The sequence below is a fragment of the Leguminivora glycinivorella genome, chromosome 7 (genome assembly GCF_023078275.1).
Source record: "Leguminivora glycinivorella isolate SPB_JAAS2020 chromosome 7, LegGlyc_1.1, whole genome shotgun sequence".
Taxonomy (NCBI): domain Eukaryota; kingdom Metazoa; phylum Arthropoda; class Insecta; order Lepidoptera; family Tortricidae; genus Leguminivora; species Leguminivora glycinivorella.
This window is the reverse complement of record NC_062977.1, coordinates 564895-579505: the sequence shown is the minus strand read 5'-3', so window position 1 is coordinate 579505 and position 14611 is coordinate 564895. Positions and strand designations below refer to the sequence as shown.

General features: G+C 38.2%; 1 protein-coding gene across 1 annotated transcript in view; it reads left to right on the top strand.

The window, feature by feature from the left end:
• The window catches only part of LOC125227984 (mucin-2), a 105561-nt gene that overhangs the window by 83977 nt on the left and 6973 nt on the right, over nt 1-14611 (top strand). The gene's annotated exons all lie outside the window — the stretch shown is intronic.

Genomic DNA, 14611 nt, shown 5'->3' with positions numbered 1-14611 from the left:
TCTGCTACACATTAACGACATGTTGGTCCCAGGTATTTTTGGGTATGCCGATGATAGCACTGTAGCGGACAGATATCTCTCCAGCGCGCGCGCTAATAAAGAAGAGGTCCAGTCCTGTCGACGAGCTTTGGTAGATCGTATGAATTCATCACTCAGCGCGGTGTCTGATTGGGGTGATGCTAACCTGGTCAAATTCAACGCTACCAAAACGCAGGCGTGTCTGTTCTCTGCAAAACGGAGTCCTTTTGACCTGACTCCGACTTTCCGGGATGTGTCTGTGCCGATATCTAACCACCTTCAGCTACTTGGTATGAGTATCTCGTCTAACCTGGGCTTTGGGGCGTATATAGAATCTCTTGCTAAATCTGCGGCCAGTCGATTGGGCATCCTTTCCAGGGTCAAGCGGTTCTTCTCACCGGGACAGCTTCTCCAGCTTTACATAGCTCAAGTCCGATCTTGTATGGAATACTGCAGTCACCTTTGGGATGGGTCCGCCAAATATCAGCTGGCCGCTTTAGATTCTATTGACAAACGCGCTAGGAAGCTTATTGGTGATACGAGACTAACAGATTCTAGACTGCAGAGCCTTGAACATCGTAGGAAGGTGGCATGCTTATCGGTTTTCTACAGGATACATTTTGGGGAGTGTGCGATGGACTTACATAATCTAATCCCCCCGTCTCCTTTCTGTCAACGCGGGACTAGGCGCGGACTTGCGTTTCACCCTTACGTCGTTTCCTTGCCAATGATTCGCACTAAACGATTTGCATCTAGCTTTATCATGCGAACGGCTAAGGAGTGGAACTCACTTCCTGCATGTCTATTTCCAACCCACTATAATTTGGATCTTTTTAAATCAAGAGTGAATAGACATTTTTTGGGTAAACATGCTTCATCCTAGACTGCATCGGCACTTTCCATCAGGTGAGATTGCGGTCAAATGGTTTACCTGTTCCTCATAAAAAAAAAAAAAAAAAAAAAAGATAAAACCACAAGTGTTTGGCTATGGCTGATTCGTTAGTGTTGTGCCTTTCCCGAGAATATTAACATTTTCTTACGAAACTTGCACTATTGGTCCGACTCTGGGTTTCAATCGCGAATACCAAAGTTCGCTAATTGGCATCCTGTCATTTTGTATGTTTTGAAAATAATTAAAAGTATTTAAGTATTTATGGATTTGTCTCAATCGTAGGAAAGAAATAAGAGATAAATTGTGTACATGAGGCTTGTAATCTATAGTTGCCTTCACTGACACATTATTAAACTGCAACATGTACATATAAGGAGACACGCTTTAAGAATCATCGTTATAGTTCCGTATTAATTACTATATGACTTCTATTTTTGTACACAATTTTATCAGTAGGTAATAATTTCAAAATCGGGCCTTCTGCTCCAAACATAATACTCGTAAACCTACAGATTCATCAATTTGATCTTATTCATTATTTTCCCGTTTCCATTCTAATATTCCTTTTTCCACAAAATAGACAGATCTCATTCGCACATCACTAGGCATTATCCATCTATTGCACCCCATGTTAATTTAAGTGCGGAGGGGTCTAATTAAGCGGCCTTTGTCCGGGTCCCGAACCTCTAAATTATTTGCTCTCTGGCCGTTTATAATCCTCTAAGTTCTTCGTCTTTTTAAGATTGGCCGTTCTTTGATGTGGATATTAATTCTAAATGCCTTCTTAAGAAAAGTCGTGGGAATAAAGCATTTGGGAGGAAAATTAGTTGTACGAGTAATATTGAATTTGCCATATATAATGAACTAGCTTTTGCCCGCGGCTTCGCCCGCGTTAGAAAGAGACAAAAAGTAGCCTATGTCTCTCCATTCCTTTCTCCACTTAAAAAACGATGTTTTGCCGTGAAAGACGGACAAACAAACAGACACACACACTTCCCCATTTGTAATATTAGTATGAATTAAAAAGTATTTCGGGGATAATAATAATAGCCTTCAGTATTTTTTTGTTTTTAGGTAGATGAATGTTTAATAGTCCAAAAGTCATAAATAAGAAATCAAACGCATAAATCTCGCTTGGCTTACTTATAATCACTTTCTTAGTTTCGCATGGGTACAATTTTTCGTATGATAAGCTTTGGAAACGGGTGATAGGTTTATTTTAACAGTAAGTATATTATTTTTCAGTCGAAACTATTCTATATTAAAGTATTCTTGGACTATGAGCTGATATCACTAGTCATCAAATATTTTTTACGAGAGCCACGTTCAAAACATATAGTTAGGTAGCTCAATACTTAATAAAACGTTGTTTTTTCGCTGCTTCCAAGAAAATCGCATCCCGTTCATAATATTAAACATAAGACTCATAAAACCTTTATGATTCAACTTTCTAATTATTGATTGAATCATAAAATCGCTTCCTATGAAATGAACCTAAGTAAGACCCAAGATTAGTTATATTACCGGAAGTATGAAGACTTCAAGTAGCTCTAGTTTACTGACAAAATGTACTCTTTTGTAACAGATTACTGAAAGTCTTGGCATGTGATCGATATAAATTAGAAGAAATTATTTACTAATTACTCATAATGTAAATCGTCATGTAAGCTGTAGCAACAGTAGCAACACTCTCGACAATACAAGAAAGCCTGATTAGCTTTGTTTACCTAGTCTTGTCGCGTAGGCCTTAATAGGCCTATTTCATGTAATGGCTGTCTTTAAAGATCCATTGTAGCCAGTTTAGTCCTTTTTACTATGACTTTACAAACCAGTACTTCAATAAACAAAGTGACCCTGGACTACGTATGTTATGTTCAGAACTGAAGACCAAACAAGAAGTGAAACTAAAGTTTTGGTAGGAGGTAGGGCATAGCGAATGATATTCCACTTTGTGTGGTAGGGCACAGCACAGCGGATATCGTCTCGCTCGAATTTAGAGCAGAGCCCAACTGGGGAAGTACCTCCGCCTTACAGAAGACCGCAGCCAAATAGCACTAGACCCTACTCATAGTGTTGTGTTCCTGCCGGTGAGTAAGGCTGCTAGAGCTCAACGAGGGTGCGGTGTGCTGACGACGGGAGGACTTACGGAACTAATTTGTTCCGTCTATTGTCCTTTGAGTCGTCGGCAACCCGAATTCCTTAGAACTTGTACACTCCTTTTTGCTTTGTACTTATACTTAACACAGCAAAAGGGAGTGTACAAGTTTCTAATGGGGTGGCAACGCGCATGTGACACTATTTGAGTTACAGGCGTCCATAGGTTACGGTGACCGCTTTTCATCAGGCGGACCGTATGCTTGTTTGCCACACAAAACAACACTAACACAAAAAAAAACAACACTAGGGACACGGTCTATACAAAATGTTTATTAAATAGTTGACTGTCGGGTAATTCATGTTTTATCTAGAGGAGCTCAGCTCAATCCATCTTCATTAAGCTAGATGTATGTAATGAAGGTACTATTAAGTGGCTTTTTATAGACCTTAATCTAATAGAGAGGCTACTAAGTGCCACTCAAAGAGTGTTTTTGGGATTAGTAGTTTAATTATCGCAAATGGGATACATTGCTCGCAGCTGTTATGTCGATATTTTTATTACAAACCGCTACTAAGTTAGGTTGGGGACGGCTTTGACACCTTTCTTCTTTCTTGCGTCATCCCGGCATTTAGCAGCGGTTAAGTTTTGCACACTACGGATAAGATAAGATTTATTGATAACACTGGGTTGATGCACAATTTTAGGGTTTATCAAGCTGTTTCTCTTTACATTAACTGAAAATGAAAATGAAAAATATTTTATTTCCTTGAGAAAGGTTTACAATATTGCCATCAGTGGTTGGGACTTCCCTTTAGGTAAGTAGACCTGTACTGAGAAGTCTGAAGAATTTTTGATCATTCCATGATGTTGAAAATATATTATTAGATATCTATACTTTGTTGCGTCGTCTCGACCTGGTGCCGTAGCCGAATGGCATTTCTGCGACGCGAAACGAAAACGAAACGCCGAGAAAGGTAGTCTGGCTCTGTCGCGCCAATACGCAAGAGCGATAGAGATAGATATCTACGAGCGTTTCGTTTCGTGAGCGTTTGAGCCATTCGTCACGTACCCGCTATCAATCTCAAAAACAGACAACCTAAGTCCGTTTTCACATTATCCGATCCGATATCGGATGTCGGAAGGATTTCAATGAAAAAATCCAAGATGGCGCCTGTAATGTATGGGATATCGATACGACATCCGATATCGGATCGGATAATGTGAAAACGCACTAATGTTAATATGTAAAATCCAGCATTGTTCACAAATGCCTCGTAAATATTCAACGCTGAGCTTCGAACCAAAGTGCTCACTTTGGTCCTTTGGGATATCTCGCAATAAAGGAATTGCGATTTCAATATTTGAGATTATTTTACCGAGTTGCGGCACTTTGTTTCTTTGAAGGCTTAGGTAGGGTTCTAAATGTTTCGTTTGTTGTTTATACACATATCTTACATAAGTACTTAAATAAATGAAAAACATCATTTTCATTAATTTAAGTAAGTAAGATATACTCTACGATAAAATCTACTTACCTACTTAGACTAGGTTTTGCACATTTTCAGTGCAAAAAAAGTAATCTAGAAAAAATCGGCCAAGAGCGTGTCGGGCCACGCTCAGTGTAGGGTTCCGTAGATTTCCGTATTTTTCTCAAAAACTACTAAACCTATCAAGTTCAAAACAATTTTCCTAGAAAGTCTTTATAAAGTTCTACTTTTGTGATTTTTTTCATATTTTTTAAACATATGGTTCAATAGTTAGAGGGCCGGACGCACTTTTTTTTCCTTTAGGAGCGATTATTTCCGAAAATATTAATATTATCAAAAAACGATCTTAGTAAACCCTTATTCATTTTTAAATATGTACCTATCCAACAATATATCACACGTTGGGGTTGGAATGAAAAAAAATATCAGCCCCCACTTTACATGTAGGGGGGGGGGGGGGTTACCCTAATAAAACATATTTTTCATTTTCGCACTTTGTTGGCGTGATTGATATACATATTGGTACCAAATTTCAGCTTTCTAGTGCTAACGGTTACTGAGATTATCCGCGGACGGACGGACAGACAGACATGGCGCAACTATAAGGGTTCCTAGTTGACTACGGAACCCTAAAAACATATTAATTTGAAGGTTGATTTATCGAATTCCAATCCGCCTAACTTTATAGCTTTGTTTATTTTAATAAAGATAAATAAGATATAGGTACCATACGAGTACATAACTAGTTGAAGGATTTTTTTTCCTATAGGTATCGGTAAAGTAACGTAATAAGCAATCCTTTTAGTACTCTTCTTTTTACATTAAGTATGTATAAATTCTGTAATCTGAAAATATGATATTTTGAACTCTCTCAAAAGAATATTTTTCCTGTTCGCCCGCTTCAGGTCAACAGCTAATTCAAGTCTTTTGATAAAAACCCAAGTATTTTTGCTCTCAAAGGGTTCGTTCGTTGTTTGTTCGCTTTTGTGAACTCGTTTTTTCCGATAAAGTAATGAAACGCTGAAAATTTGCGTCCCTACTCGTAGAGTAACAAAGAAGTTACTGAGCGACTTAGTAACTACTTAAATTAAATATTAGGATATACCTACTTCATACTTTTAGACGTGTGAATGGGTTTGCCGCTATAATGACAGGCTAAGAATTTCATTACCTACCTTTTCCGTGGGTGTCATAGAATATTAGGTCAGCTGTAGTTTAGCAATTGCTACTAGCTATTGGTTAGTAAAACTGGCACCGCAATACTCGTTAAGAGTGGCACTAAAATTCGGGCAGCTTCATGAGCTATTTACTTATTCATGATTTTTTCCATAGTAAGAAGTTGTGTTTAAACAAAGTAATAAGCACTTGTCACGATGACACGCGTATATCGGAGTTCCCCCGGGAGCTTTCTTTGTTCCACCCTGATTGATGTTGCTCGCAAATTCCCTGTTTTTTATCCTCCGTGATTTTTGATGAATGAATACCGTTTCGCTTTCAAACGCTTACTTAGGGAGATGGCAATTAGTATGGTGCATTGAAATGAAGAATTGAAAAATGAAGTGTATCTGTCTATAAAATATAAATATATAAACTAAATAAAGCAGTGATACTAAGAATAAAATCAAGGTCTTTGGTACTAATACTACAAGTGTTTAATGAGTGAATGACTATTATCTTCAGTTTTAATAACATGACCATTAAATTAATACTCCTCTGATTTAATGATTTGCGGATGTGAGAGCAGGAACTTATCTATAGCTTAATTTTATATCAAACATTGCCTTTTCGATGCATACATTATTTATATGTATCTTTAGGTACCAATATGAGTACTACTACTACTGGCCTTAGCGTCTATTTCAGACGATTTATGGTGCAATGTCCGAGAGACATCGCTTTTGATGACTAAAGAGACCTATGCGAGAGCGACACATTTTGCCACATAGCTGACAAGGGAAGCTTGCAATTGATTTCACCACACCAACTAATAAAGGCATTCTTTGCTATTCGAAAACGGATAGCAAATATGTATTTTATCCACAAGAGCGCAAAGTAATTTCATACAAATTTTAACTTGATGTCTTAAGCGGGCCGGTAGATTTTACCTATAAATGATGATTTTGAATCATAAATATTGAAAAATTGACGGATTTGATTTACTTTCATCAACTTTCATGTTTTATATTCATTATTTTGTTCGTGTTGGTGTGGTGAAAAATTTTGTGTTTCACTCGGTGGCAAAGTTTGTTTAACCTTCGTGCCTTGAAACCCTCGCAACGCTCAAGATTCCACTTTTTGAACCACTCGCTACGCTCGCGGTTCAATATTGGAATCTTTCGCTCGCTCGGGTATCAATATTGGCACGTGCGGTTAAACAACAACTTAAATCAAGTGAAAACTTTGGAACTCAGTTTGGATTTTAAACAGTTCCTTGTTTATAAGTATTTTACTAATTTTGTTTGACCAAAGCATGGGGTCTCATCCGGAACAGTGCAAAATTATTTCCAAATAGATCTCATAGATGGCGCTAAGTGTCACGATTGACGATTATTATTTTTTTATCAAATAGATTTAAAGGTATTTGAAGCGTCATAAATTAAGTACATTATAAATTAAATACAAACATCGATGACAACACAAATTTAATGCATTATTTTAGAAATTTTCAAAGAAATAATATCACGTAATATATTGCTACTGACTATGACGCAACAACGTGAACAACCTGCGCGCGACAGTATCGAGCTACCTAAATTTTATTGCATATTGTCACTAGATGGAGCTGTCACTATCTACAGTATACTGCAAACGAAACGGTGCGATTGTGTGCGTTCCGTTCATTGAGATATATGTACTACGTACTATAGGCGACGTTGCCAGACGGAAACTCTGCACAAGCTGACAAATGCGCGGAGTGCGCGAAGCGGTAATTTACGCGTAGAGTAGTAAGTCCACCATCAGATGTGACACATTATTATATTCCGCCTGTCAAAATTATTTATTTATTTATTTACAACTTAAAAAATACAAAGTAAGCGATCACTGCCGCCCATGGACACCCGAAACACCAGGGGTGTTGGAGGTGCGTTGCCGGCCTTTAAGATGGATGTACGCTCTTTTCTTGAAGATTTATCTTCTTTTTTAAAATACAAATATATACTTATATATAATAATATATATATAGTGCGGTCAGTTTTTTTGGACAAAGCGTAGGTATCCATTGTTCTCTTTTTTCATGACCAGGCCAAAGAAAACAGCAAAAAGTGAGCGTGCTAAAAATACAATTTTACTCAATAACTGTTACCAATCAATAAACAAATTAACTTTTTTTTTTATATTATAGTAACATAATTCATAAAGTAGTAAGTAGTTACCTAATAATTTTCCAAATTGAAATAAATATATTTCGCAAATCTATTAGAGGTGAAACACATTAGTAGGAACAATGAAAATGGCACATCTGCGCGGTTAACTTTTTAGTCTATGATTGCGTCACCAAAATCGCGCAGCCTCGCTCCCGCTCGCGTGTTCGTAGAATATTCAGCTGTCAGCCGATAATATTTGTTTGTGTACGTTAATAATGTAGGTATACGTTTGTAGTAGTGTGCGTGACAAAAATGTCGTCTATTTCTATTAAACAGCTGCCAATGATCGAAATTCAAATTAGTTGAACAATTTCCATTGAAAAAAAAAAGTTTGTAATGCATCGGTCCGAATTGTGGATACTAGTTTTATCATCTTTTAGTAGATACAATTGAATGTAAAATTATTTATTTTGCCTGACACTCTTGAGTATTTTTTATGCCGTTATTTTAATTTTACAATATAATATTTGGAATATGGTGCTTATAATTATTAAATATAAAACATTTTTTAAATACTTTTTGATACAAAATCATACTTCATTGATTTGGAACAATGCTTTTTATCGGACCTACAGTCAACCAATTGGAACCCTAGGCCACTGTAGAACTATGTCATAGTAACGTTATAAATCAGATTGTAAGAAACCTCTTACTGCTTGTCATTTTGACATGGTTGTAGAGTGGCCTAGGGTTCCAATTGGTTGACTGTACATCCGACACTATCGGAAGCGTTTATCGGATGTAGGATGTCGATCTGACACCCGATATCGGATCGGATAATGTGAAAACGGCCTAAGCATTAACCGTTAGTGCGTTTTCACATTATCCGATCCGATATCGGATGTAGGACCGATATCCCATACATTGAAGCCGCCATCTTTGATTTTTGCCTTTGAAATCCTTCCGACATTTGCTACATGCACGACCGATGCGATGCATGCGAAATCAAACCTTATCGATATGGAAGTATGAGACGCGACGATTGCCGACTGGCTAGGATTTCCGAACGCACACGAATGCGCGCTCGGTCGCCGATTTGCGGCGGAGTGGGCCTAGACCTCGACGCGACGCCGCACTTGCGTCGCGCGAAGCGCAACAGCATTTTAAAACATGATTATTGTACAAATATAATTATTTATTAACCACATCAGCCCCCCCCCCCCCGACCAAACCAAACCAAAACACACTACATTTTTGCATTTTTCCCCTCGCTAGGTCGGAAACATGCGTTTTGTCCTTCAACACCAGCAGGTAAAAACCCACTAGTGGATAAAGTAATTTGACCTTAAATATAGTCATATAGTGAATCTAGTGATGACGATATGTTTTACCACCTGTGGAACTCCTGGAAGCAGTGATAAACGCGTTTTTTGCGTTGTACTTTCCTCGCTATAGTGAGGGAAAATGTTGTTGTGTATCGTGGTTCAACTATAGAATACTTTCGCTTGCTCGTTTTTCAATTCCACACTCGCTGTTAAAATACAACTTTGCACTCTTGTATAACAAATAACTATGTATTTTATATTTTTGAATATATTTTTTCAGACTGGCACTTAAAAAGAGTTTAAACGTTTTTTTTTCTAAAAACCTAAATTTTTCAACAAAGGTTACCAAGGCTCGATCGGCGCGCCTAGTGGACGCCAGGCTTAAATTGTCTGGTCTTGGTGTTTTAATAATTTTATGTGTTTATAGTCGTAATTTATTTGCGAAGTATTAATTTTATATCTGTATTTTTAAATTACACTATGTTGTGGTACCGGGAAGCATATTTTAACTTAAAAGGACGTAATGACAACATTTCATACCATGTTTCAGAAAATAAATAGTTTCGGAGTTTAAATTAAGTTTGCAGTGTTTGCACAATTTTATGAATAAAAATATTACTCTCGAAAATGTTTTATCAAATACGTACTTTACATTTTGTTCATTATGTTTACTACATGTACATTCTTAGCTATTATACTTATGTATTTCTTACATAATAATATTCATTTCCATATTTCTAATTAACTACGCGCCTGCTTTAGAGTGCTTTAAATTTTAACAAATCAATGCATCCTTTGGTCGGGGGCTGGGGCCTCTCAACTCAAGGTCGCCGGCGCCGTGGTCGCGGGGCGCGGGGCGTGGGGCGCGGGGTGGGGCGCCGCGGATCTCGTTCATTCAATTCCGCTTACATGTGTTGCGGACAGAGCGAGTATATTATACGTACGCGGCGAGCACACATACAAGCCGCACGGCAACGCCATCTAGTAATGTTCGACTTTAAACGTCCATGTGACGTTATAGGTTCAGTGCGTGAAAGCTAAAACAGATGTCGCAAGATGTTGCAGTTTGATGACTATTTCGACGTAGGATACTGATAAGAGTTTTGTTGGCCACGCGTGGCTACTGGCGCCATCTAGCTCTTTGAGTGTGGATTAAATTTAGCCTACAGGTCTAGAATACTTAGGACGGCGCCCATTTTTAGTATGGGATTAGGTATCTGTACTAGTATTATTTGATCTGTGACCAAAGGCTTAGTTAGTTAGTGAGGTTATGAAATGTAAAGCTAATTTATGTAAAGTTATTTGCTGTTCATCAACAATGCCAAACGCGAGGATCCAAGGCTCGTTTCGGCGGTGTACGGCGCGCAATTTGCAAATAAAGTAGTGGTTTATCGTTGGCATACCAAGTGCATGTAAAGCGGGTGGTGGCACACTAAAAGCGGAGTTTTTAATGGTGTTTTTATTTATATGCCAGTTTGAATATTAATTAAAGAGAGATGATATATGGATAAAGATGCAGACACTGTTATATATTTATCACTTTCCTATCTTTTTAAGGTCTTAATCCCTAACCACCAATAGGTACCTAAATAAGATTTTTTTCTTCAATTATTGTCTGTTTTCACGTAATAAAATTCTCTTGCGTCCTTAGGCGAAAATCTGGTAGAACGCTCATCACAGCATTAGCATGTAGTGCAATAACATACATACATACATACATACAATCACACCTGTTTCCCAGAGGGGTAGGCAGAGATCACGGATTTCCATTTACTACGATCCTGACAAACCACTTTCGCTTCACACACTTTCATAACATTTCTCATACACGCTCGTCGGTTTCGAGTACTTCTGACCTGGCCTCTTTGCAATATTTCCCCGATTTGATCAAGAAAAGTTCGCCTAGGCCTTCCACTACCAACTGACCCTTCCACTCCTTTTTCATATACTTTCTTCGTTAATCTCCTCTCATCCATCCTCTCTACATGCCCAAACCACCTTAACATACCCATCTCAATCTTTGTCACCACATCTACATCCACTCCACACTTCTCTCTTATCACGCTATTTCTGATCCTATCACTCAACTTTACACCAGCCATGCTTCTTAACGCTCTCATTTCTACGGCATTCACTTGACTTTGAAGTCTTTTCTCCCACACCCAACTTTCACTACCATACATAAGTGTAGGCACCAAAACTCCTCTATGCACCGCCAGACGTGCTTTTTGCGACACTTTCTGGCTGCCCATAAAAGCGTTTAGTGCTCCATTCACTCTATTCCCAGCATTCACTCTCCTTTCAATATCTTTTCCATGTTTACCGTCCCTTGTAAACAACGTTCCCAAATACACAAACTCTTTCACTTGTTCCAAACTTTCATTATCGATCTCAATTTCGCAATCTGTCATAATCTCATCTCTTTCAAATACCATTACTTTCGTCTTACTGACATTCATTCTCATTCCTTTCCTCTCGAAGGATGCATGCACTCTTGTTACCATCAGTTGTAACTCCTCGGCCGACGACGCAAGTAATACTAGGTCATCGGCATATAGGAGACATTTGACCAGTAACCCTTCCATTCTCAACCCACAATCATAATCTTTCAGATCTTGCAAACAACTATCCATGAATAAATTAAACAGCCACGGCGACGCTACACATCCCTGTCTAACACCCTTTTCGATGCTAAACCACTCAGTGTATGACCCGTTTATTCTCACGCAAGCACTGGAATCCTCATAAAGAGATTTCAGTGCTTGAACGAGTTGACTGCCTACTCCATACATGGACACTACCGACCACAATTCATTCCTCATCACTCTATCATACGCCTTTTCCAAGTCCACGAAAGCGCAATAGACCTTTTGACCTTTGGCCAAAAACTTTTCGGCTATGCATCGTAAGGAAAAGACTTGATCCGAACATCCCATACCCTTTCTAAATCCCGCCTGTGCATCCCATACTTTCTCGTCGGTTACTCTCACTACTCTCTCAATCAACACTTTCGCATACAGTTTTCCGACGATGCTGAGTAAGCTAATGCCCCTGTAGTTTTTGCAGTCCAGTCGTGAGCCTTTTCCCTTGTAAAGAGGAACGATGACGGCCTTGCACCAGTCCTTAGGTACCCGGCCGGTACTGAAGCACAAATTGAAAAGGCGATACAACTGACTCGCTACAATGCCCTGTCCAGCCTTCAGCATCTCGGCGGAGACCTTGTCATATCCTGCAGCCTTACCTGATTTCATACCTTTCAATGCTTTCACAATCTCATCCATGCTAATTTCATCCATTGATAAGTTTCCATTCAAACCTGAGGTTAGCATATTTGCTTCCTCCCTTTCAAACAAGCTTACAAAATACTCCTGCCATCTCTTTAGAATACATTCTTCCCCATTCAGCAAACTTCCATTCGAATCTTTCACCGATTTTAGCTCAGAGTCTGAACTCTTACCTCTGGCTAGGCGAACGGATTTCCAGAAGAACTTTATGTTCGTCTGAAAATCTTGCGACAATCTTTCATCCATTTGATCATTAAGTTCATCTTTCTTTCTTTTAACTAATTCTTTCACACGCACGCGTAGTGCAATAAGGCCGACTGAAATTCGGGGCGCGCGGCGGCGCCGGCGCGTGCGCGGTGACATAACGCGCATTCGCATTGCGCGACCGATTCAATCACTATGCATAATCTGCACTAACCACGAAACAAAATACATTGAAACTTACACCCTATTCTAATCACATAATGTATATAATAGAATCGTGGCTTAAATAAGTTGTTTCTACGTTTATGTTGCGTGGTTTGCGCCGACACTTTCAAGCGATTTGACAAATTGCCCATAAACGCGACTGAGGTTAGAATTACGGTAAGCTGCTAAGTTATTCTAGACGTGTTGGGGTTTTAATGAAGGCTTGTGTTAGATAATTTAATTTATAATAATTGAATGGCACGATGATTTGGGAGAATTGAGAACAATTTCAGTCTTTGAGTTGGGGCAGTTTTGAGACCAAATGATATACTTTTGAACTCATAATGTCCGTTTCAAGTGCTACATAAGATAAGTTTCAATGACTGTTGTGAGATGATAACCACTAATCAAATCTAAACTACTTAGAATACAAAATGCTCAACATGGTTTGTTTACTTAATGTACTCGTTCAATGAATATTAATTTCGTAGGTACTCAAAAGGGTATGAAAGAGTCTAACGTTTTCGAACGTAGTCGTGCTAGTTTGTATATATATGACATCATGTACTCGAAGTTAACTGGCACAATTTTATAATCGTCACTGTAATTATTGATATCATCAATAAAACAAAACATGAAAACTAGGCTGAAGGTCTTTGTGTTGTTGTAACATTATGTGCGATGCGCGTAGCTGCAGCTGTTTCTGCTGTTAACATTATAATAGTAATCGTAAGGTCAAAGACATCTTTAGAAATTTTACTGCGCGGTTTCAAAGTTAAACAGACGTGCAGTTGATTATAACTTTTGCGTAAAAAAAGTGATTAATAATTTAACGTCTTAACATTGACGTGAAAAAGATTAGTATTTATTTCCAAACACTTCTAAAGAAATATAAAATTATTATACATACATACATACATACAATCACGCCTGTGTCCCATGAAGGGGTAGGCAGAGCACATGAAACTACTCAGGTTTCAGTGCCACTCTTGGCAAATAAGGGGTTGAAAGAAAACGAAACTGTGACATTGCAGTGACAGGTTGCCAGCCTCTCGCCTACGCCACAATTTAACCCATATCCCACAGTCGCCTTCTACGACACCCACGGGAAGAAAGGGGGTGGTGAAATTCTTAACCCGTCACCACACGGGCAAAATTATTATATTGACTAAATTAAAATAATTCAAAGATTGAAAATTAGTTCAAACCTTTAAATAAGAATTCTTTTAATCGTATACCTACATATACTTACCTACCACAATGTAATGAATTATAAAAATCGTTCGTGATAATGGATTAGATATCACCTGATAGAATAACATGTTTATAGTGAATTGAATAAACATACAAGCGGAGTAAACTGTGTAAACACTCATTTTGTTGAAAGCGTGATTAGTATTGTTCTGTATTGTTGCTGTACAAAAGCTTAACAGTTAATAAAATGTTCATTGGGTCGCAATGAACGGCACAATACCAGTTACCTACATCAAGACTTAATGTAAACAATTATTGCAAGACTGTGACAATCCATAATCATGAAACATAAATCATCAGATCTACTTTGCTTTCATCCCTTCGCATTACATGTCCATACCATGCTAATCGACATATATTATTTTGTGTTATAATTGCTATTTGATGGATTAACATAGTAATGTTTCTCTTTAATTAAATTAAGGTCTAGCTTGGTCCAGCTATACTAACAAATAGTATCTTTATTTTTCTTATTATTTGTAAGGGCTGTTTTGAATTGGTAAAACTTTTCGCATTAGCCGCTCGGGAACCGTTTAGGAA